Raw genomic sequence first — 23,782 nt, 5'->3', positions numbered from 1 at the left:
CCTTCATTAGGATGCCAGGAAGCTTAACCAGTTAGAACTTGGTGTTGTTCCATACTGTAGGCAAGAGTACATTTAATATGATGGCTGGTCCTTGAAGTAGAGCCAGTCACCAGGAAGGAAAAAACAGTAAAGCCCCAAAGCAAGATGAGGGGACTTTTACTACTGTGCAGGCACAATTATTGGTGGTGGGTAGGGACAGACTGGGGCTGTAGAACAGTCCTGGCATCCCTTGTTAAAGGAACGTGGAAAGGCCTCACAAAGGCATGCTTTGAGTCACGGAGGTGAGGCTTCAAGTCACACACTGTCTCCATGCATGTCAGCAAAGCACAGAGAGGTGGAGCTGGTCAGCCAAACTTTTGGGCTGGACTGCCCATCAGGCCATTGGCTCTACTGGCATCTGATATCTTTGCAAATATATGCAACTGAGATCTCTGAATTTTCTACCACCATGTAGTTTTTCAAATCTTATTGCTGATTTCATTCAGTGTGCTGGGGGATTACTTTTTGTTGTTTCTTGTATAGACCCTCCCCTCCCTTACATGCACCTGAGTGATATTACTGGAGTGATTGAGCAGCTTCCAACTTGTATTTCTGTATTGAGAGGCATAGATGGGACCAGCGATAAGAGGGCATGCTGGTTCTTGTAGTGCCATTAGGAGGACTTAGGGGTGACTCCAAGGTAAGCTGGCTCTCAATTCAGGTATATTTGTATGTGCCATTATCATGTGGCCTTATATTGGGCAATTATTACCCAAATTGGATATAGTTATCAGTTTTGGGGATGAGTTTGGGGTGCGGTGCCCCTTGGGGTTGGTGTGGCTGGGCTGCTCTGGTGAGGCACACATTAACACCTTATTTAGCACTTTCACACTTTCTAATATATTCTTTTTCTATTTTATAGTGTGTATATGTTTTTCTTAGCATTTTAATTACACCTTTCACTTATTAACACATAGTTTTTGCTTTAATCCTGTACTAACACTTTAGTCTCTCACTGGTGTGCTTCGCTGGGGTGGCTGGCTATCGCCGGCTTTTTGGGGGTTCTGCACCCCAGATTGTGACCAAGTGATAGGGACCTCCAGTATCAGAGACGCCGTGACGCGGCCTGGAGGCTTAGCCATATCTTTGCAAATATATGCAACTGAGATCTCTGAATTATCTACCACCATGTAGATTTTCAAATATTATTGCTGATTTCATTCAGTGTGCTGGGGGATTACTTTTTGTTCTTTCTTAAACTTAACATGTCTAAGACTGAGATGATCATCTTTCCACCTTCTTCCACTACCTCACTTCCCACAATTTTATTATCTATTGATGGCACAACTATCGCCTCTAGCCCCAAAGTGCGCTGTCTTGGAGTTATCCTAGACTCTTCCCTCTTATTTAAACCACACATTCAGCACCTCTCGCAGTCCTGCTGTTTCCACCTAAAAAATATCTCCAGGATTAGACCGTTCCTCACCCAGGATGCCACTAAAACCCTCATCCAGTCACTGGTCATCTCCAGATTGGACTACTGTAACCTTCTACTATCTGGCCTCCCATTCTCTCACCTCTCTCCACTACAATCAGTTCTCAATGCTGCTGCTCGGCACATCTTCCTCTCCAGACGTTCTACATCAGCTTCCCCTCTACTTCAAGCCCTACTCTGGCTCCCCTTCCCCTTCAGATGCCAATTCAAGGTTCTTACACTCGCCTACAAAGCCCTCACCAAATCCTCTCCCGCATACATTTCTGACCTTCTCTCCCTTCACACTCCCGTCTGTCCACTTCGCTCAACAAATGCATGCCACCTCTCTTGCCAACTGATTACTTCCTCCCACTCCCGCATCCAAGATTTTGCCCGTGCTGCTCCCTATCTTTGGAATGCTCTCCCTCTCCCTATCAGACTCTCCACCTCTCTACAAATCTTCAAATGGGCTCTCAAGACCCACTACTTCATCAAGGCCTTCCAGCTCTCATCCTAACCCACTTCATGCTCTTTCCTCCCTATCTTCCCCTTCTGTGTCACGCCTGTCTGTCTGCCCCTCCCCTTTAGAATGTAAGCTCTCATGAGCTGGGACCTCTTCCCTCATGTGCTTCTATTTACATTTTCTTTGACTCTTTACTCCCCATAAGGGCACCTAACACGTGACTGCCAACTCCCTGCTGCTTATTGTGAGTGTTTAATCACTATTGCAGCAATGTATATAAATCGTGTCCTTGTCCTGCACTGTAATGTACTGTAAGTTACTTGTTTTTTGCTCACTTATTAGTTCTATGTACTATGTAAGGTGCTGCAGAACACTTGTGGCTCCATATAAATAAAGTATAATAATAATAATGATAATACTTGCGCTTGCCTGCAGCTTCGCTTGCGTGGATCTCTGTTATTGCTCAGTGGAACTAATTTTACACAGACAATAGTGGCATCTAATATTGTGATGTATATTTTATATTGTAAACATTGATCACAAAATGTCTTTGTAAACGATATTTGCAGTTTTTCCTTCAGGGATTAACACAAAAAGATGATTGGGGCTACTAACTCGCGAGCAAGCTATGTAAAGCTGCCAAGGTGAGAAGCAGCTGGTCCTGATCTATGCCTGCAACCCTGAGCATTTTTCCCTATGACTTGTTGATCGTCATAGCGAAGCAGACACTTACAGGAAACTGCAGGTGTTTGAATTGGAAAGGAAATTTGTTGGGGATAAGGGGTATACGTGGTATTAACACAGTCTCACCTGCGCCAGATCCCATTAGAATCTGTGCCTCAATTCGTTTCCTCTGCAGAGCAGTGACTTTAAGTTGGGTTCCATTGCATAACTTTCAAGTCAAGTTCCCCAGAAACAAGATTGGAACACCAACTTTCAGTGCAATGTGCTAGAAGATTGGAACACCAACTTTCAGTGCAATGTGCTAGAAGATTGGAACACCAACTTTCAGTGCAATGTGCTAGAAGCCCAGCTGCAGTATCTTGTTGATCCCCAATCCATTGCTACTTAACAGTAACACGGAAAGGTTGCATGAGCAGCAATTCTGATATGTAGTATTTGTCTTTGTGCGCCATCTACTGGCATCCCTTGAAAAATGCCACGCAAGGCCGAAACATGTTGGAACCCTATAGCACACCACTTTGGGACACTATATATTTCACCGATTAACATCAGGAGGCTCTCTGCAGATCCCCCTCAAACATAACATGTGGAGAAGTCTGAGCTGCTAGCAGCTGAGAACCACAGCAAGCCAAACATGAGATGGAAGTGGCCGAAGACCCTGGGACACCTTACACCACAGCCATTCCGGCGAGGTAGGGCAAGTACCCACAGGTCCACACGGCCCATTCCTAGTGGACCAACACGGCCACACTCCCTCATCCGCAAAAGGGAGGCTAACACCCGGTGACAGACTTCAGGCAGATTTTGACTGATAATAAGGAACTGCCAGCAATGATACCCCTTCATTAGGATGCCACAGATGGCATTATTTTAACTAACAGATCGCATCAGATCAAAGGAGTGCAGCATCAGCTGTTTTATTCTGGATTATACAATTTTATGCAGGAACATTTGACATCCTTCCAAGAAATCCCATCCTATCTTTTCCCTACCTCTCCACCACAATACACTACTGTCTGCGTCTGTGCACAATTTTCCCACACACACATCCCGGCCCTCTCTAGTTCGTATATATACGAGTCTTCATGTGTTGGGGGTCTATGAGTGTCCCAGTTTAAAGGGATGATTTGGTAAGGCTACTTAGAGAGCACAGTATACCTTTGATAAAGCTGCAGACCAGTGAAATGTGTCAAGTGGGCTTCCCTAGCTGCACTAACCCAACCCAAGATGACGGAGCCCACGTGGGTTAGGTCATTTGCCAGGACGCCAGCCAATAAGAGGCCACTCTAGAGTAAGCGGTTGCTTCTTGGCTGTGAGCCACATGGCTCCATCGGGGACCCCCACGCCATTTTCCCCCGTATTTCTAAAACCAGGACTGGCTCACAGAGCGCAATGCTGGTTCATAAAATACCCTACATGTTTTGTCCCCCATATTTTTAGCACCAGAACTGGCTCAGGAGCCCTGGGCTGGTTATGCTTTTGGGAGAGGAAATCCACAGATTTTTTTTTTAGTAATTAACCCTTTATTTGATTTCTATAGACAAGCAGCCTGAATGTATCTCACTGATATGTGCAGCCTGCTTGTTTGATAGTGTTTGGCTGCAGCCAGACACAAGAAACTCGGGGAGAAACACGATTACATACACAATCGAAAAACACAATTCAGCAAAACGCGATTCTTGGTAAAATTGAGTGTTTCAGCTGACAAAAGTCTCCTGTGTTCCTACGATGCTGTGTGTGTTTAAACTCAATATCCAATATCGGAACAACTCGAATCTTAGTAGATTTACATCTTAATGTCAAAGTGTCTGGCGCCAGGAATTTCTTTCGGTCTTTTGCATAGATTGGTAATATACCTATTTAACTTTTTTGTTACAATTTTATTTATTGAATAAATTTTTTGATGAATGTATATGGTTTATGAAGATTTGATTAACAACAATATATTCTCACAAACAACTGTTATCATTTTCTGAACTATGGGCCTGAATCAGCGAGGACGACAGTTGCTCATACGCACACTATCAGCCGATTGTTTTGCACTGCGCATGCATATGCATCGCAGTGCACATGCGTGAACCAGCCACTGCAATGAAAACAGTGGTGACGCAGACCCATGGCAGAGTGATTGACAGTAAGTGCCATATGTGGGTGGTGACGGGGGGTGGTCGGGCGAATGCAGTAATGCCAGTGCCTTTATAACAGCGGTGCAGGGGCATGCATAAATTATCGACTGCGATACCATACGCAGCCTGAGGCCTCATAGCGTGCGCTGAAGTAAGCAGTTCCTGATTGAGGTCTGGCCTACCTTAGCTGTGCGTATGGGTCCGATGTTATCGATTATTTCGCTATGTTGCCAAAGTATACGGATGTGAGTAAGGGGAAGTGTGCGTACTTCTTATGTTAGGCAGCAATCACAATGCGAATGAAAACATTTGCATATCACCACTGATATTAGCAACTGAGTTGCATACAGTCAGGTGCATAAATATTGGGACATTGACAGAATTTTCATATTTTGGCCTCTATTCACCACCGCAATGGCTTTGAAATGAAACAAACAAGATGTGCTTTAACTGCAGACTTTCAGATTTAATTTGAGGGTAATTACATCCAAATCTGGTGAACGATGTAGGAGTTACAACGGTTTCTATATGTGCCTCCCAATTTTTAAGGGGCCAAAAGTAATGGGACAAACTAAACAATCCTAAATCTAACTTTCACTTTTTAATACTTTGTTGCAAATCCTTTGCAGGCGATTGCAGCCTGAAGTCTGGAACGCATAGACATCACCAGATGCTTGGTTTCATCCCTGGTGATGCTCTGCCAGGCCTCTACTGCAAATGTCTTCAGTTCCTGCTTGTTCTTTGGGCATTTTCCCTTCAATTTTGTCTTTATCAAGTGAAATGCATGCTCAATCGGATTCAGGTAAGGGGATTGACTTGGCCATTGCATAACATTCCACTTTTTTACCTTAAAAAACTCTTTGGTTGCTTTTGCAGTATGCTTCGGGTCATTGTCCATCTGCACTGTGAAGCGCCGTCCAATGAGTTCTGAAGCATTTGACTGAATATGAGTATATAATATTGCCCGAAACACTTCAGAATTCATTCTGCTGCTTTTGTCAGCAGTCACATCATCAATAAATACAAGGGAACCAGTTCCATTGGCAGCCATACATGCCCACACCATGACACTACCACCACCATGCTTCACTGATGAGGTGGTATGTTTTGGATCATGAGCAGTTCCTTTCCTTCTCCATACTCTTCTCTTCCCATCACTCTGGTACAAGTTGATCTTTGTCTCATCTGTCCATAGGATGTTGTTCCAGAACTGTAATGGCTTTTTTAGATGTTGTTTGGCAAACTCTAATCTGGTCTTCCTGTTTTTGTGGCTCACCAATGGTTTGCATCTTGTGGTGGACCCTCTATATTCACTCTTGAGAAGTCTTCTCTTGATTGGTGACTTTGACACATATACACCTACCTCCTGGAGAGTGTTCTAGATTTGGCCAACTGTTGTGAAGGGGTTTTTCTTCACCAGGGAAATAATTCTTCTGTCATCAACCACAGTTGTTTTCCGTGGTCTTCCGGGTCTTTTGGTGTTGCTGAGCTCTTCGGTGCATTCTTTCTTTTTAAGAATGTTCCAAACAGTTGATTTGGCCACACCTAATGTTTTTGCTATCTCTCTGATGGGTTTGTTTTGATTTTTCAGCCTAATGATGGCTTGCTTCACTGATAGTGACAGCTCTTTGGATCTCATATTGAGAGTCGACAGCAACTGATTCCAAATGCAAATGTCACACCTAGAATCAACTCCAGACCTTTTACCTGCTTAATTGATAATGAAATAATGAGGGAATAGCCCACACCTGTCCATGAAATAGCTTTTGAGTTGATAGTCCCATTGTTTTTTGGCCCCTTAAAAAGTGGGAGGCACATATAGAAACTGTTGTAAATCCTACACCGTTCACCTGATTTGGATGTAATTACCCTCAAATTAAATCTGAAAGTCTGCAGTTAAAGCACATCTTGTTTGTCTCATTTCAAAGCCAATGTGGTGGTGAATAGAGTCCAAAATATGAGAATTCTGTCAATGTCCCAATATTTATGCACCTGACTGTATGTATAAGCAGAATAGCGATTCTTACTGAATCAGGCCCTATGTTTATACTATTGGAGGACTGACTCCCATTTATAACAGCTGCTATATAGAAAATACAACTCTAGGTGGCGCCTGGACAGTTATTTATAACTTTTCTTTGCTTGTATTCTAGAGACTGCAATACAATAAAGACAGCATCCTTGTGCCCGCCATATACAAAGAGCATCTGAGTGACTGTCATAACATACAGAGAGCATCCAAGTGACTGCCTTAAAACACACAGCTTCGTAGAGACTGTCATACAATATAGAAAGCATCCTAGTTACATATCCACAAAGCTACTTACCTTCCTGAGGTAAATTAATCCAGTCGTCTTTTCTCTCTGCTTCATCTTCATTTCATCTCATGCTTTATAATCTCCAAACAATAGATTAGTTTTTAGTTTTCTTTCATTTGTGCCACTGATGGTGCACCAGTAATACAATGGATATCGAGAGCTGGGGGATGAGGTTACACTTATGTTCCTCCTTTTTTTCTACTTCATCTTCTCTATCCTCCTGCTTCTTCCTCCTCCATCCTTCTCTATCCTCCTGCTTCCTCCTCCTACATCCTTCTCTATCCTCCTGCTTCCTCCTCCTCCTCCATCCTTCTCTATCCTCCTGCTTCCTCCTCCTCCATCCTTCTCTATCCTCCTGCTTCCTCCTCCTCCATCCTTCTCTATCCTCCTGCTTCCTCCTCTAACATCATTCTCTATCCTCCTGCTTCCTCCTCCTCCATCCTTCTCTATCCTCCTGCTTCCTCCTCTAACTTCCTTCTCTATCCTCCTGCTTCCTCCTCTAACATCCTTCTCTATCCCCCTGCTTCCTCCTCTAACATCCTTCTCTATCCTCCTGCTTCCTCCACTTACATCCTTCTCTATCCTCCTGCTTCCTCCTCTTACATCATTCTCTATCCTCCTGCTTCCGCCTCCTCCATCCTTCTCTATCCTCCTGCTTCCTCCTCCTCCATCCCTCTCTATCCTCCTGCTTCCTCCTCCTCCATCCTTCTCTATCCTCCTGCTTCCTCCTCCTCCATCCTTCTCTATCCTCCTGCTTCCTCCTCTTACATCCTTCTCTATCCTCCTGCTTCCTCCTCCTCCATCCTTCTCTATCCTCCTGCTTCCTCCTCCTCCATCCTTCTCTATCCTCCTGCTTCCTCCTCCTCCATCCTTCTCTATCCTCCTGCTTCCTCCTCCTCCATCCTTCTCTATTCTCCTGCTTCCTCCTCCTCCATCCTTCTCTCTTTCTTTTGAAACCTTCATTCTTTTTTATTCTCCTCCCTCTTTCATCCTTTTCCCTCCTTGGTCATTATTTATACTCCTCCACCTTCCCTATCCTGCTTCTCGGCTCTATCCTCCAGTCTTTGCTTCTCCTCTTGTTCATTTCTTGCGCTGTCACATCAGGGTCAGAGCGCTGTGTGGTGTGCTCTGATTGCTGGAGATCAGCATAAGTAGCTAATAACTCCCGTGGGTGGGGCTGCCCTGTCTGTTGGTAGGTGTCAAATTGTTTCCAGCACATCTACCTAACCCTTTGGAGTATAGGCCGCTGTTATCAGGGAAATCAGCATGGGAGAGGAAGTGGAGGGATACTGCCCAGGGTACTGAGGCCGATACATGGCCCAACTTAAAATATGACTGTTTTCTGCAAAGGGTACTCCACAAGTTATCAGAGACTATTTTACTTTTGACATCCTCTCCCCCAGTCTAAATTGTTAATATCTGTTCCAAGATTGACAATCGTTTTCTGCAAGTCTTGTTTCATAAAAGATTTCACAAAAGGCTGAGGATGGCTGTATTTACCCTACCACCCACATAATCATCTTCTGACAAATGTTACATTATTACAAATGTCTGAAGGCAGTGGGAAATGTTAGAGTAGTGCTGGAGAGTTTTATCCTACCAAGTGCAAAGATCTACACAAATAATATCTCAGTTCAGCTTGTAGACCCAATGAGTTAGTTATTATTGCTCTTGCCATATCTGCTCCTTGTTGGTAGCATCTACCTCTACAGCATCTGTAAATATGGGGAACAAGTACCCATGATGCCAAACAAACATACTAGGCACACTGACTTCACAGATAAGCAGAAGAGAGTCCATTCATCACAAACACCAAGACGTTTCACAATAAATCTCCTGACATAAATATATGTTGATATGAAGTAATCCAGGGTAAATGCACCCCCTCCCCCCCAAAAAATGAAGAAAAATATTTATATACTAGTAAAATAATGTAACATATTTGATAAAGAAAAGCGGCTACCTATGAATCATAAAGACACATTCAGTCTTGGCAAGAAAACGTCATCCATGTTTTACTGTTATCCATAAAACTTATGAAATAAATAAAAATTATAGGGCTGTATTCAATTAGACGCGAAAAGCCTATATCCCTGAAAAAGTATCGCTGATTGCATCTTTTCGCCTGTCGGAAACTTATCTCCGTATTCAATTCCACCTGCTTTTCACGTAAGCGGAAAGTCAATGCAATGTAATAGGCGAAAAAGATTTGCCTCTGAATAGCAAGAGAAGAGAAGTGCAAAATTTTTAGTTTGGGGTGCAAAGTTGGGAAACCACTCAGAACCCTTGGACAGCCCCCCAAAGGATGACTGCGTCAAAAAATTCCAGGAAAAACATAAGGACACCCCAAAAAAGTACTTTCATTTTGGGGATGAAAAAGCACAAAGTGAGGGGACAAATTCAAAAACTAGAAAAATAAGGTTCTGGGGGTGCTCTAAGAAGGGACCAAGGCCCTCATTCAGAGCCGTACGCTCTGAGCAGAGCGCACGCTCTGAGTGAGGGCCGGGCTCCATTTTCATGGAGCGTCCTCCTGGACGCTCGTATAGCTGTGGGTCACCACCCACAGGCTATACGAGCGTGCATTGTGATGGTCGCGATGGTCGAGACCATCGCGACCATCGAATTTGCGAGCCGGAGCCTGCGGTTGAGGTTTTCAACCGCAAGCTCCGGAGTGATTTTGGCTCTATCAGAGCCAAAATCACTCCCACTGACATCACTAGTGATGTCAGTGGGCCGGCTTCTGACGGGAGGCGTTCCCGTGGGAACGCCCCCGTCAGGGAGGCACGCCCCCGGCACGCCCACCAAAGGGGGCGTGCTGTCAAGCAACATTGACAGCACGCCCCCTTTGATCGGACACAACGAGCGAAGGACTTTCCTTCGCTCGTCGCGTCTGGCACATGCGCACGACGGAGCTCCCTCCGTCGTGCGCATGCTCAGTCCATAACATCGACCCACTTGCGAGCGGACAGCCGCTCGCGAGTGGGTCTGAATCAGGCCCCAAGTGTTTTCGGGATTGCAGGTGCTTTTATGACGACGGAATTTCACTTTTATTAAAACTTCACTTTAGAAACAATAAAACATGCTTGCACCCATTTTCAGGTACCCCAAATTTGCCAGGACTACTTATTTTCTCAAAAAAATACTGCTTTATGCCATTCTTCACCACTTGTGCAAAGACGCTAATTAGAGGCAAATGAACCAACTTAAGTACCCCAAACAGTTTTATTAGGACTATTCGGGCACTACTACATTGATCCCCAATGTTTCTGCATCTTTTTGGGGGGTTCAGGCTGATTTCCCCAATTCTGAGACCACTTTCCACCTGTTCTGATTTTGTGGGTCGCCGTTTTCACGTCTTTTGGAATTGAATACGGTGAATAGCGGGGACGCACGCGATAAGTTTCCGCGTCCAAAAGACGCAATGTAGGCATAAAGTTTGGCAGGCGGAACTTTATCGCGGACGCGAAACTAATTGAATACCGCTCATAGTGTCTAACTGTATGTAACCAGTGATACTGTATAAGCCAGTTTGATTACAGTTTGCTCATTTTCTATAAGGTAAGGTATCTCATAATAAATGATGTGAGAAATCTACAGTAATTCTTCAGAATTCTATTTGCTCCAAAGAAAAACCATCAATGTGTGTAATAATGTAAAAAGTTAATGTGAGATGGTGAATTACACTTACCTTGAAGAATCAGCATATACTGTATTCATTCACATCTCATCGGGATTCATTTTCTGATCAACCATAATCAAATTTAAATTGTGGTCTTTTTTTTCTCTCAAGTAAACAATGAAATAATGTTATGATATATTCTTGACAAACATATTAAAAATATATTTAATAGCTAAAATGGATAGTGATAATAATTCATGTAGTGTTCAACCAGCTACTTTCGTAGCGTTTCATGATACTCTGCTTACGTTCTGGAAAAGTCTTTCTAATGATCCAAATGACGGCGCTTTTCTTTACAAATTGATGTCTTACAAGAAGATATTTCACGATTACTATGTTAATACTTTATTTACACAAATATTTCCCCTTTCCCAGGCACTCTTCACATGTGAAAGGATCTACTATGCCTCTAACTCAGAGTCCTGCTTCTTGCTTGCAACACTGACTGTGTTGGTAACTAGTAACTACCATTCTCCCACCAGGCTTACCTATGACAATTGTTTCTTACAACAGAACACTATAGCACTGAGAACAGTGACTCAGTGACATCTGCTTCAGACCACGAATTCCATTTTAATCCAAACTTCTGCGCCAGTCATATTTTGGACATTTTTACAGACTCACAGGTATGTAAACCTGTATAAAGCATCTATGCATTTAGCACAATCTGTTGTTTTATTTTGTGGAAACTCTGGGCCTGATTCAGACCCGGACGCTATTTGCGTCCGCTCGCTGGCTAAATGAGGCCGGCTATTTAAATCATGTGCTCACACTGTGTCGCGTAAAGCCGACCACTAAGTAATAGCGAGCGGTCGCACTATGCGCTCGCACCTGTATAAAGATGCCCCTTTGCCACTCGCAACACACGTCATCTCCGTCAGTTGTAAGATTAATCGGTAACATCAAGAGCCATCAGAGCTGCTCGCAGTGCTTGTGGTAGCCTTTTCCTACCACAACATTGCGAGCAGTTCTGGGTAAAATACAACCCAGTCACGTGTGTAATGACGCTACTTTGCTAATTATGCACACCCATTAAACGCCGTTCTGACGGTCGGGCACGCCTGTGTTCGCACAACCACACCCCCGTTTTCAAGCACCTTCCCCTGTTATCACCCACAAACGGCACTAACTGTCACTCAAAATAGCGGCCCGACTGTGTGCTATGGGTGAGCACTTTCCCATCGCAATGACTGGTTCGCACATGCGCATTGCGACTCATACGCATGCGCAGATTGCGAAAAATCGCTCAATGCGTGCGAGCATAGCATAGCGTCCGGGTCTGAATCAGACCCTCTGTTCTTTGTGTATTGGGTTAGTTTAAGATATTTCACTGCAATTAATATGTTTTTAATAATTTTTTTACAGTACAGATTTTTACTCCAAATTTTATAAGATCAGAAATGTAAAATAAGCTTTGAATTCTCCAGGATGTGTAATTTAAAAAATATTGATTTGGGGTTACAAGAACTATTTTTGCTTGCAATTTCCAATTTCTTTCACAGCAGTAATTTATTGTGGAATTTCTAATTGGAGCTATAAACAGTATAGTTCTTGCTCCTATGGACAAGAAACAATATGGAGCATTAGTAATGGGCTTTTTTAAAATTACTTTTATTTGATTTGTTGCCATTTTTGAAATATGTAATATTGACATTGTCTTTCATGCTCTACATCAAACCTGTGGAATCTTTGAAATTCATGTAAAGTTGGCCGTACATGTTTTTATTTTTTGCATACAATAAACATTTTTGTACTTGGCAGGAGCACATGCATTCATTGTAGCTCCTTATACTTAGAAAGGCAGAATGAGGAGTAAAATTACATGCAAGAGTAGGACTAGACCACAGAAGCAGCCACAGATACACCTACTAGGGGACTTGTGTTGCAGGTACTCAGTTCTTGGTGCAAAATCCATGTTCATGATGATGGTCATGAAGATGATGGAGCTTTGCAGTGTACATGAATAAATTATATATATATATATATATATATATATATGTGTAGGGAGCAGAGTAGCACTCTGCTGAGGACCCAGGAGACGCAGTTGTTATGGCTATTAAATACGCTATTATGGATGTGTCAAAGTATATTGCTCGCGATGTGACGATGACTTCACTTCCGGTCGCGGCACACATGTATAACATTTAGTTAATGTATTTAGGCATATAAGAGCATACAGGTGCCTTTGAGTGGTTCTTTCTACACTATGTTAGACTATGTGTGGCAGGTTGTGGGTCTTGAGAAAGGTCCCTGCGTGGACCGAAACATTGACCAATGATAACTGTTTTTTATACAGATGCAAGATTAAAGTGTTGAGTATATATATCTTTTTATTTTGGACAAATATATATATATAAATATATATATATATATATATATATATATAGACCATGACAGAATCATAGCTACCGGAGTCGCAGTTCAAGCAACCTAGTCAGTTTGAACTGATGTCACATAATGCCAGCCTTAAGACATTCCTGAGAGTTGTTGATCAGGAATATCGAGAGGGTGAAAGGAGACTTTCGACAACTTGAATAAGGGTGAGAGGTGCACTTAAGACCTTGCGCGATGACACTTCCATTGTTATACGGAATGCCGATAAAGGTGGGGTGGTAGTGTTGCAAGACTTTGCCAAGTACGATGGTGAGATCAGAAGGCAGCTATCAAATCTCAACATGTATATGAAAGTTCACTTTAATCCTGTGGTAGGGTTTAAAAAAAAGGTTTATGATCTGTTAATTGTGGGTCAGACACAGGGGTGGATCAGTGAGGAGACTTTGGCTTTTCTTACAGTGGACTAACCTATCTGTCCAATACTTTACATGTTGCCTAAAATCCATAAGTCCCTTATACCATGATTCCCCACAAGGGTGGGATTCAGGCAATCAATGATGCACTTTTGGGTGAACCATATGATGGACCACCAATTGAGTATCTACTATCATTGTTGCATCTGGTTTTGGAATCAAATAATGTTATGTACCAGGGTGACTGGTACATTCAATTGGCGTGGACTGCCATGGGTTTTAACCTGGCGCCATCTTATGCACTAGTATGAACAGAGACATATTTTTGAGCACTTTTCTGATAAGTTGTTTTTCTTTAAAAGATTTATTGATGATAATTTTGTTGCGTGGAGGGGAGATGCAGATTCATTTTTTGGAATGGAGGAGTTTTTGAATCACCTGGCTATACCCATTTGCTTTACAGCATCTGGGGATGAATTCCAGATGCATTTTTTGTATGTGACTGTATTACATCAGGAACCCACTATAGGATACACATTTTATAGAAAAGAGACTGACTGACTGAAACACCTTGCTGTGGGCTATTAGTCTTCAGCCTGACTCTTTGAAGTCAAATTTACCGGTCTCCCAATTTGTCAGTCTTGAAGAACAACTCTGATTCGGTTCAAGCAGAGATACAACTAGTGGAATGCCACAACAGAATTTTGGAGTGTGAGTACAAAAACAAAGATATAGAGAGATTCCTCACCAGGGCCAAGGAGATTGTGTTGAGTCAATGTAGCAGAGCGAACAAGGCTCAGCTTTACACATTGATTGTAAACCTCCACTGTGACACCTATTTGAAACCTACACAGAGAGCTATTAAAAAGAACTGGCCGTTAATGGCAACAGATTCAGCATTTAAGAAGTTAAAATATATAGTGTGAGAAGAAGGCGAAACTTGAAAGATTTGTTTTTGAGACCAGATATGTGCCCAGAATCCATGAAGAAGAGGAATTGGCTATCACAAGGTAATGACTGTTTCAGATTATCGGCTGCACAACTTGCAGAGCCCTAATTATGGGCTCTGCAAGTGGACAGAAAATGTATCTGAGACACAGGTTAACTTGTCAACTTGATCATATAATATATTTCCTCACATGCCCGGGCGGACTGATGTATGTGGGGAAAACCATTCGGACTTTAAAAGAACGGATGGCCCAACATCGTTCGTCCATTCGCCTTGCATACAGTATGGGCTGCACTGACAAACCTGTAGCACAGCATTTTTTGAAGGAAAGGCATCAAGTTTCAACTCTACTATATATGTTGATAGTTTGGATTAGAGGGGTTGACCGTGGCCTACTCCTTCTCCAAAAAATAGCAAGATGGATCCACCAGCTGGACACTATGGCCATCAAGGGCCTAAATTAGATTAATTATCTAAGTATGTTTATCTAAGGATTTGCATCTCCCCTCATTATAATAATATTATTTTATTCACTTTTTATTGTTTGTATTTTTTATTTATTTTTTTGTTTTTTTCTGATGGTCTGGGTATTTATTGGTATATGTTTATTATTGTTGTTTATTATTATTGTCTTTTGCCAGGTGTAAAGGATACATGAATACCACCTGCATCTTTCTAATGTGCTGCCCTTATATTACCTTGAGATTACCATGGTAACCCATTCACATAACACTAGGCTCTGTGGGATCCCATTGAAGTATTGTTTATTGAAATTGTGGTCATATGACTCTACTTTGGGGCTCTAGTGTTCAGGCAGTGTCTGCTTGAATTGCGTTCCACGGCTGTGGAACTGTGAAAGAGCTCCAATATTAACTTATCCCAGTGCCATAAGATAGGTTTGCAAGGGCCAGATTTAGATTTTAAACTAGCTCATAGCAATCAAAAGAAACATTATCGTAATAGGAGCTACAGCATGATATAATACCTAGCAGAGTCTCTTGTTACAGAGTTTGAGCTGGTGCAATGCATGATGCGAGGAGGTATATAAATTGAAACATCCCAGCCCAAACATCCCTCTCTTATCTGCCATTACCATTCAAGACACACACACACCAGGCTTCCTGAAATCTGGAGATACCACACTTGCTTTATAAGGTCTGTACCAACCATATTACTTCTGTACTAAACATATAACACTCTTTTCTTTATACACACACTTTCTGCTATACTTTATACACACTTTCTGCTACTCTCTCTCTGAAACTACACACAGACACACACCTGGCTCACTGGACTTTCCTGGCTATTCAAGATACTCTTTATTAACTCTCATCCTCGACCTACATACCAAATAACCCTCCTCTGTAATAACTTGCCTGTACCTTCTATAATTGCCTGTTCGCCTTCCTGTACTTTATTGCCTAAACTTTAATTCCCTGCCTATATCTGTAAAAGCTAACACTCACACTAGGTAGGACAATGAATCTGAAATCCTCTCTCTCTCTCTCTCTCTCTCTTTGTCTCATCTACATGCTCACAGGCATGCTATGCCATCATAGCCATCTCACATGTATTCTCTCTATATCATATCCATACACACATAATTGTTTTCTCTGATAGATTGCCCTCCACAATTTATCTGTCATATCAAATAATTGGATATGATCGCTTACAATTATTATCTGACGATATAGTCGTCTATGGTCGGGTGACTTATTACGAGGAAGCTACTTTGCGTCGCGCAATCCAATGCGCACAAATGCGAATCCATCACACACATACACTGATGCACATAACACACACACATATATATATATATACACATAGAAGATCGTATGTATAGTCACATACGTACAAGTAGACGCTCATATGCATATTCATATACATACCTACGCACATTTGCTAATACAATATACAGATGCACATATGCGAACGCATACATATAAAAGGGATCCCACACATTATAGTTAATAACCAGAGTTATTAAAGGTTTTGTTAGCTAATAATTACGATGTAATATGTACTTAAAGGAGATCTAAGGTTCAGAATACAGTGGACATGTCATGTTTGGTATCATACTAAATCCCTGTTTATTTGCAGACATCCGTATCTATCGGCAAAGAAGTCGCATCATGCGTCCGCTAGTTATGGATTATAGGGAGTTTTGGATAGAAATGTTATAACTTGCATGTAGTGTTGTAGTCAGTATTAACCAGTTGTTTGGCGGTAAACTACACAATGTGACCGTTGGAGGATTGAGCCATACCCCTGATGACACTGTATGAACTGACCAATGACCAAATTGACCAGAAGCAAGAACCAATAAGAACCTGTCAATTTGTCTTTTTGTTAACTCTGAAACCTGTAAGGTATATAAGCTGTGTGCTGACCTCAGTGTAGGGGACATCTTCTATGCGACCGCAGGCTTCTAGATTTATGACTGTATACTGGGACCAGTGCGCACGCGTATGTATCGGCTGTACTATTTTCATTGCTTTTTACTCTAATCGTTAAATCTTACATCGTGTTACTTTTTACATAAATAACTTTTTGTGCTTTGGAACCACACGATTGGACTGGATAGCAACTCTATCTTAAGCGACTTGCAGCGCTAAATAGCGACTAGCGACTGTACAGGAATCAATAGATGGGTGCTCGGCCTTGAGGTCACGCTACTGGAAATTACTCAAAGTGACCGGATTTCGGTTCCTCAACAAAGGGTGGACTCGCGTCACATATGGGTAAGAACGCAATCTGTTTAAAACCTGTTTTGTACTCTGTATTGTGAAACCGAATATCCGTTTTTGGGTGATCTAAGGAGCGTTGATTAGAATCCAGGGACAAGAGAGAAAAGTCAGTTTCTTTTATTGTCACTTTTGCGCTGCAAGAGGCGATTCGCAAATAGCATATCCATCTTCCCTGTATTACTGACACATGTTTAAGCAATCATTTTGATAGTCTTGTATCGCTTGTTAAAACCTCTAAATAGGTATTGCCACGAGGGAAAGCATTTTTCTGGCCACAAAACAAAGGCATATGAATGTGAACGTATGCTTGTGATGTGATAAGGGAAAAGAAAAACGGAAAAGGTTTTTCTTCACTGTTGGAGCGAGACAGGAGAGACCCGGTAGGTGTCTGATGAGGCACAACGACTACCAAGTAGGTATGCAGCTGGTATACTGGCAGCGAGAACAGGGATTTCTGTTTTCAACGAAAACTATGGGGTTTTCAGCAGACATGCCCAATAGTAATCGCAAAGCTTATTGAAAAGTTAGTATCTATAGGCAATGCGATTGGACCGCACAGTTGCGTACACACTGCATGGTTGCATATAAAAACTGTGATTGTGACTTGGTGATGTGTAAGAGTGAATCACTGGCAAGGTTAAGTGTTATTGGAATACTTAAATGCTACCAGTTGAGAGGAACTCAAAGTAGGAAGCTGTTGGACGAAGCTTGTGAATTTGTCCGGTGAGCAAGGTATTAGCATAGGCTAAAGTCTGTTTCCTCATTGTGTAAAACTGATAAAACATGCTTAGCGGTCGGTTGTGTACAGTGGGAGGAAGTGAGTGGACGCAGCTTGTTTAATTCATCCACCGGTCGAAATCTCTAGCGAAAGTAGCAAAAGCGTTGTCCCAGATGGGTGCTAAGCAGTCGCTAGGGATGGTCGAGGAGATGCTGCTTATGGAAGGGCCGGCCGGTTCGGCAAGGTATATAATGAATGTGAAATATGGTGCATATGCTACAGTGTACTGCGACATATGGGTTCATGATGACCAAAGGATGTATGAAACTGTTTCCCAAACTTGGCAGTTTCGATTCGGAGGTACTGAGTAATGTTAACATATGTTTAGTCAAATCTTTGAAAAAGAGAGTAAACTATAATGATTGTTTGAAGTTGTGGCAGCACGAGGGGAACACGTGGCAAGGTGGTGTATGCACGCCGCAAAGCAGCGTACTCACACCTCTAGGCAGCGTGCACATGCCGCAAAATAGCGTACACACGTGGCACAGTAGCATGCTGCAAAACAGCGTACTCATGCTGCAAAGCAGCACGCCACCAGGTAGCGTACCCATGCTGCAAGGTAGCATTATCATGCACAAAGAAGATAGCTCATGCGCACCAAAGCCGCCATATGTGGCCGCAGGTGAAAGGACAGCCGATACCAAAATTGTAACAAGTAATTAATATCCTGTTTTAAGTCACCTCAAGGAGAATGTTATTGTAGAAGATGATGAACCTACTGTAATTTCATCCATTGCACATGCTGTTAATTTATTAGATGTTCCACAAAGAGCAGCGATCCAACCAGCAGGGGCAGCAGCTGAAATTGGTCAGACTAGTGAAAACCGTAATAGGAGAGGTAACATCCACAGTACCAAAACAATAAGTCCAATTATTAATCCTGAACATAGTGATGTGGTAAGTGTACATCCTGTCCATACAATTGCAGTTCCCAATGGGAAACCGGACAAAGATGGTATAGTTCCTATCAGGAATGTAGCAATGCATTGTCCATGGACAAGAGCAGAATTAAATTCAATTATCTCAGACTTCCCAGACCCTAGGAAAGAGTTAGCCAAATGCCAGAAATTTGTCAAAGATTTAGGTAATGCTCATGAGCCAACTATAAAGATTGGCGAGTGGTGTTAAGGGCCTGTCTTCCTTCCAATAGTGATGTACAAAAGTTTATTAAGAATTGTGTATTGAAGGAAGATGAATCCTTAATGGATGAGGATAACCAGGTGAATATAAAACGTATAATCACACAGTTGGCTAGATATTTTCCAGTGGTAGTGAACTGGAGTTAAATTTTTACTATTAAACAAAAGGATAGTGAATCTGCAGCAGATTATTTTCCTAGAGTGCTGCTAGCAATAACCCAGTACACAGGGATAGCAGATATAAAGGATGATGTACATCACAGGGAGGTAGCTGTTACGGTACTAATGGATGGTCTCAAAAATAAAAATCAGGGTGCAAACTTCTCTACCTAACTGGAGAGGAATTACTGTAGATGCACTTAGAGAGTCTGCCATGGAACATGACAAGAACATTTGCAGGAAGAAAGAGGCACAGAGTGAGAGGTTAATGGCAGTGAGCATTCAGGCTCTAGAGGAATCATATATACAGCCATGAACCTACAATACATACAAATCTTGAAGGTGTTTTAATTGTAACAAAGAGGGACACCTGAGAAGAGATTGTAAAGAGGGAAACTGGGGGCCATCTAAGAAGGGAACACCTAGATACACACAGAGAGGGCACTCCCAAAATCCAGGAAATTTCCAACAGTTACCTGCTCACATAGGGACAGCAAATGCTCTGCTGGAAAATGATAGTCAGTGCTAGGGGTCAGGTCATACCTGTAGTCTACAGTCAGTCAGGTTAACTAAGAATACTAGGGAAGATATATCTGGTACTAAACACACTTTCCTTGTAGATACAGGGGTGACCAGATCTGTGATAAATTCTCCATTTAATTTACAGATTACCAACTAAACGATAGCAGCAATGGGAGTAACGGGGAAGGTACAGCATTACCCTCTAAACAGATCTGCACAAGTTACTATTGGGCCACTGCAAACCAAGCATTCCTTTCTCCTGGCAACGGCAGCTCCTACTAACCAGCTGGGAAGGGATTTGCTGTGTAAAATGGGATATGTCATATACTGTACCCTTGATGGTATATACCTAGATATACCGGAGAAGGTTGCGCATGAGGTACAGGATATATTGGACACACCACAAAGGTTAATGTTGCACTCTGCCATTCTAGAACAAAGTCCATCTCGGGTAAAACAAATGTTATTACAAATACCTGGTTCCCTCTGGACCAAAGAAGGTCAGGACACTGGATTGATGGCAAATGTAGCTCCTGTAATGGTTAACTTGAAGAGTGGTAGGCAGGCTCCAAAAATCCCTCAGTACCCATTAAAGCCTGAGGTGGAGCTAGGGGGTGTATCCCATAATTGCAAGGTCACTGCAACAGGGGATCTTAATTCGTACAGCTTGTCCAGCCAACAGTCCCATTTTTCCAGTGAAGAAGGCTGGGGGGAGGGGCTATAGATTAGTACAGGATTTTAGGGGGTTAACAAAGTTGTTGAAAGCCAATTCCCTGTAGAGCCCAATCCAGCTGTCATCCTCATGCAGATTCCACTGTCTGCAACACACTTCACTATCATTGATCTATGTTGTGCTTTCTTCTCTGTTCCTCTTCACCCTGACTGTCAATATCTATTTGCATTTTCCTACAGAGGTGTACAATATACATGGACACGATTGCCCCAGGGTTTCATAGATAGCCCTAGTATTTTCTCTCAGGCCTTACACGACTGTTTGCAATCTTTTCAACCAAGCAATGGGTCTGTCCTCATCCAATATGTAGATTATTAGTTGTTGTGCTCTGATTCAATTATGTCATGTTTAAATGATACTAAACTGTTGTTGCTTCATCTTTCACAAACAGGGCACAAGGTTGCAAAGAACAAATTACAGCCATGCCAGACTAAGGTTAAATACTTGGGACACTGTCTAATCCAGAGGCTAAGACACTTGACAGCGGACAGAATTCAGGCCCTACAGACCATGACACTGCCGCAAAACAGCAGCAAATCCGTACCTTCTTGGGCATGTGTGGATACTGCAGGACGTGGATCCCAGGTTTCTCTATTTTGGCATTTCTATTGCAGGACTTAATTTCATCCTCAAAACCCGACCGAGTCACAAACACTGAGGAGACAGAGTAGGCTTTTCATAACTTTAAGGATAGTCTGACAAGAGCACCTGCCTTGGGAATACCAGATTATGAATAACCATTTGAGTTATATTGTACAGAAGCTGATGGCTGTGCAGCAGGTGTCCTCACACAGAAACATGGTGATGCTAGCAGACCTGTAGCATACTACAGTACACAATTGGACACTGTGGCAAGATCACTCCCAAAGTGTTTAAGAAATGTAGCTGCAACTGCTCTTCTGGTAAATAAGAGCGAGGATGTAGTATTAGGGCATGATACAACTGTCTATACACCGCATGCAGTATCTGCTTTGTTAAATTCTGCCCAAACTAGACATGTCTCTTCAGCAAGGTTCACAAAATGGGAACTAGCTCTAATGGCACCTGCAAATATTACCATTAAACGGTGCAATACGTTAAATCCAGCAACGTACTTAATATATGTGCCTTGAGATGCACGAAGAGTGGAGGAAGTCTCTGGTGGAAGGTGAGTTTTGCAGGTATACTGACACACATGATTGTATGGAATATTTGAATCAGACCTTTATTGCAAGACCAGACATACGTGACACACCATTAGAAGATGTAGATTTGATGTTTTACATGGATGGGAGTTGTCATAGGCAGACAGACACAGGAGAATTATGCACTGGTTATGCTGTTGTAAATGATGAGGATGTTGTAGAAGCTGAACCACTTGGTCCACCTCACTCAGCCCAGGTGGCTGAACTGGTGGCATTAAGGAGAGAATGTGAGTTGGCAGAAGGTAAATCAGCTAACATATACGCTGACTCTAGGTACGCCTTCGGGGTAGTACATGATTTTGGGGCTCTTTGGTGTCTTAGGAACTTTATGACAGCACACCAGTAGCACATTCACAACACATAAAAGGACTGACAGCAATATAGCTACCAAAGGGAGTAGCTGTCATCAAATGCAAAGCCCACACATGTGAAGAAGACCCAGTGTCAATGGGCAATAACAGAGCAGATGAAGCTGTCAAATTGGCAACAACTAACAGTGATGGTCTTCCAGACTATAGACACACAAAAATTAATTTAAATGCAAGATTTGTGTTCTCTACAGGAAAAGGCAGTCTGGAGATCGAAGGGATGTGATTGGGAGTCCTCTGGACTCTGGAGAGATGGACAATGTAGGTCTGTTGCTCCAAAGGCATACTTCCCAAGCTTGGCTGAGGCAGCGCATGGTCTGACTCACCTGGGAAAAGAAGGTATGTGCAAGTTGGTCAGAGCATATTGGTGTGCACCAGGTTTTTCTTCTCAAGCTGGAAAGAGAGCAATGTCCTGTCTGACTTGTTCGAGGAAAAATGTCGGGAAGACAATGCCCACCGAGCCAACCCATATCCCTCCGACAGACAGTCCTTTTCAGGTAATACAAATTGACTTAATTCAATTACCACCTTTCAGGAACCTCAAGTATGTATTAGTTTGTACTGATGTATTTTCTAATTGGGTAGAGGCATATCCAGCTGCCACTAATACTGCTGTTTTTACAACTAAAAAAATTGGTCAGGAGTTTGTATGCAGATACGGTTTTTGAATCATAGAAAGTGATAGGAGTACTCATTTCACTGGTAATGTTTTCCAGAACATGTGTAAGCTAATGGCTATCAATAGTAGACTTCACACCCCCTACCGACTGCAAGCCAGTGCGAAGGTGGAGAGAGTGAACGGTACTATTAAGAATAAACTGAGTAAGATCATTGCGGAAACTGGATTAGGATGGCCAGAAGCCTTACCACTAGTCCTCCATAGCATCAGAACCACACCCAGGCCTCCTCTTAATCTGTCCCCCTTTGAGATACTGTTTGATTATAAGTCCACAGGATGATTTGAAGAGAAATAATGATGTTGCTGTGCAATATCTTATAAAAATGAGTAGACAGCTGAAACAACAGTAACAGAAACTGAAATTGTTTTTACCCGATATGCCAGAAACAAACTGTCATGATGTTGAACCTGGGGAATATGTTATGATCCAAAATTTCTTATGCTCAGGTTGTTTGACAGACCGTTGGGAAGGTCCTTACCAGGTGTTGATGACAAGTACCACATCTTTGAAGGTAGCAGAAAGAGATACCTGGGTCCATTCCACTCACTGCAGAAAGGTCAAGCAACCGAAGGGGGTACAAGGCGTAGTTGAGACAGACAACGTGGATCTGTCGATTGCAAGCCTGTTCCGGGAGAACTAAAGACTGCAGTGAAAACACCTGAGCCGGAGACGTGTGCAGATTACTATTCCTGCAATGGAGTGGCGATCTGTTTTTGTTTCTTTATCTCTTTCCAGGGTTCTTCTTATGCTTATTTGTTTCATGATGTCTTATTTCTGTGACAGAGGACAGATGACGGAGAGGGAGGCCGATAGTGATGTTGATGGAGTGGAGTCGGAGGAGAGAGCAATACAATGATCAGGGCAACCTATTGTCAAACTCAGTTTAGGAATTGTTAAGAGATCTGTTAGTCATGTAACTCGGAGACAGTGTAAGGAGTTATTGTCTGAGGAATACTGTATTTGTGAGTACTGTGGATCCCTAGTTGATGAGAAATACATCCAACGATGCCAGTCCAAGATGAATCTGCATTTTGGCGGGCATCCTTTAGAGGA

At 42.5% G+C, this 23,782-nt stretch overlaps 1 protein-coding gene across 7 annotated transcripts in view; it reads left to right on the top strand.

Moving 5' to 3' along the window:
• The window catches only part of LOC148514005 (toll-like receptor 8), a 55,334-nt gene that overhangs the window by 13,775 nt on the left and 17,777 nt on the right, over positions 1-23,782 (top strand). For 4 of the 7 annotated variants that reach the window (XM_088481174.1, XM_088481173.1, XM_088481170.1 and 1 more), the window contains exons 2-3: positions 6,880-7,062; positions 11,099-11,349. The exons of 1 other annotated variant lie outside the window; for it this stretch is intronic. The gene's annotated coding sequence lies outside the window, so the exon portion shown is untranslated. The remainder of the gene's footprint in view (positions 1-6,879; positions 7,063-11,098; positions 11,350-23,782) is intronic. 2 more of the 7 variants (XM_088481172.1, XM_088481171.1) reach the window with 2 other exon arrangements.

This window comes from Taudactylus pleione, unplaced genomic scaffold (genome assembly GCF_031769625.1).
Source record: "Taudactylus pleione unplaced genomic scaffold, aTauple2 ptg000265l, whole genome shotgun sequence".
In the NCBI taxonomy this organism is placed as follows: domain Eukaryota; kingdom Metazoa; phylum Chordata; class Amphibia; order Anura; family Myobatrachidae; genus Taudactylus; species Taudactylus pleione.
This window is presented reverse-complemented; position numbering and strand designations above follow the sequence as displayed.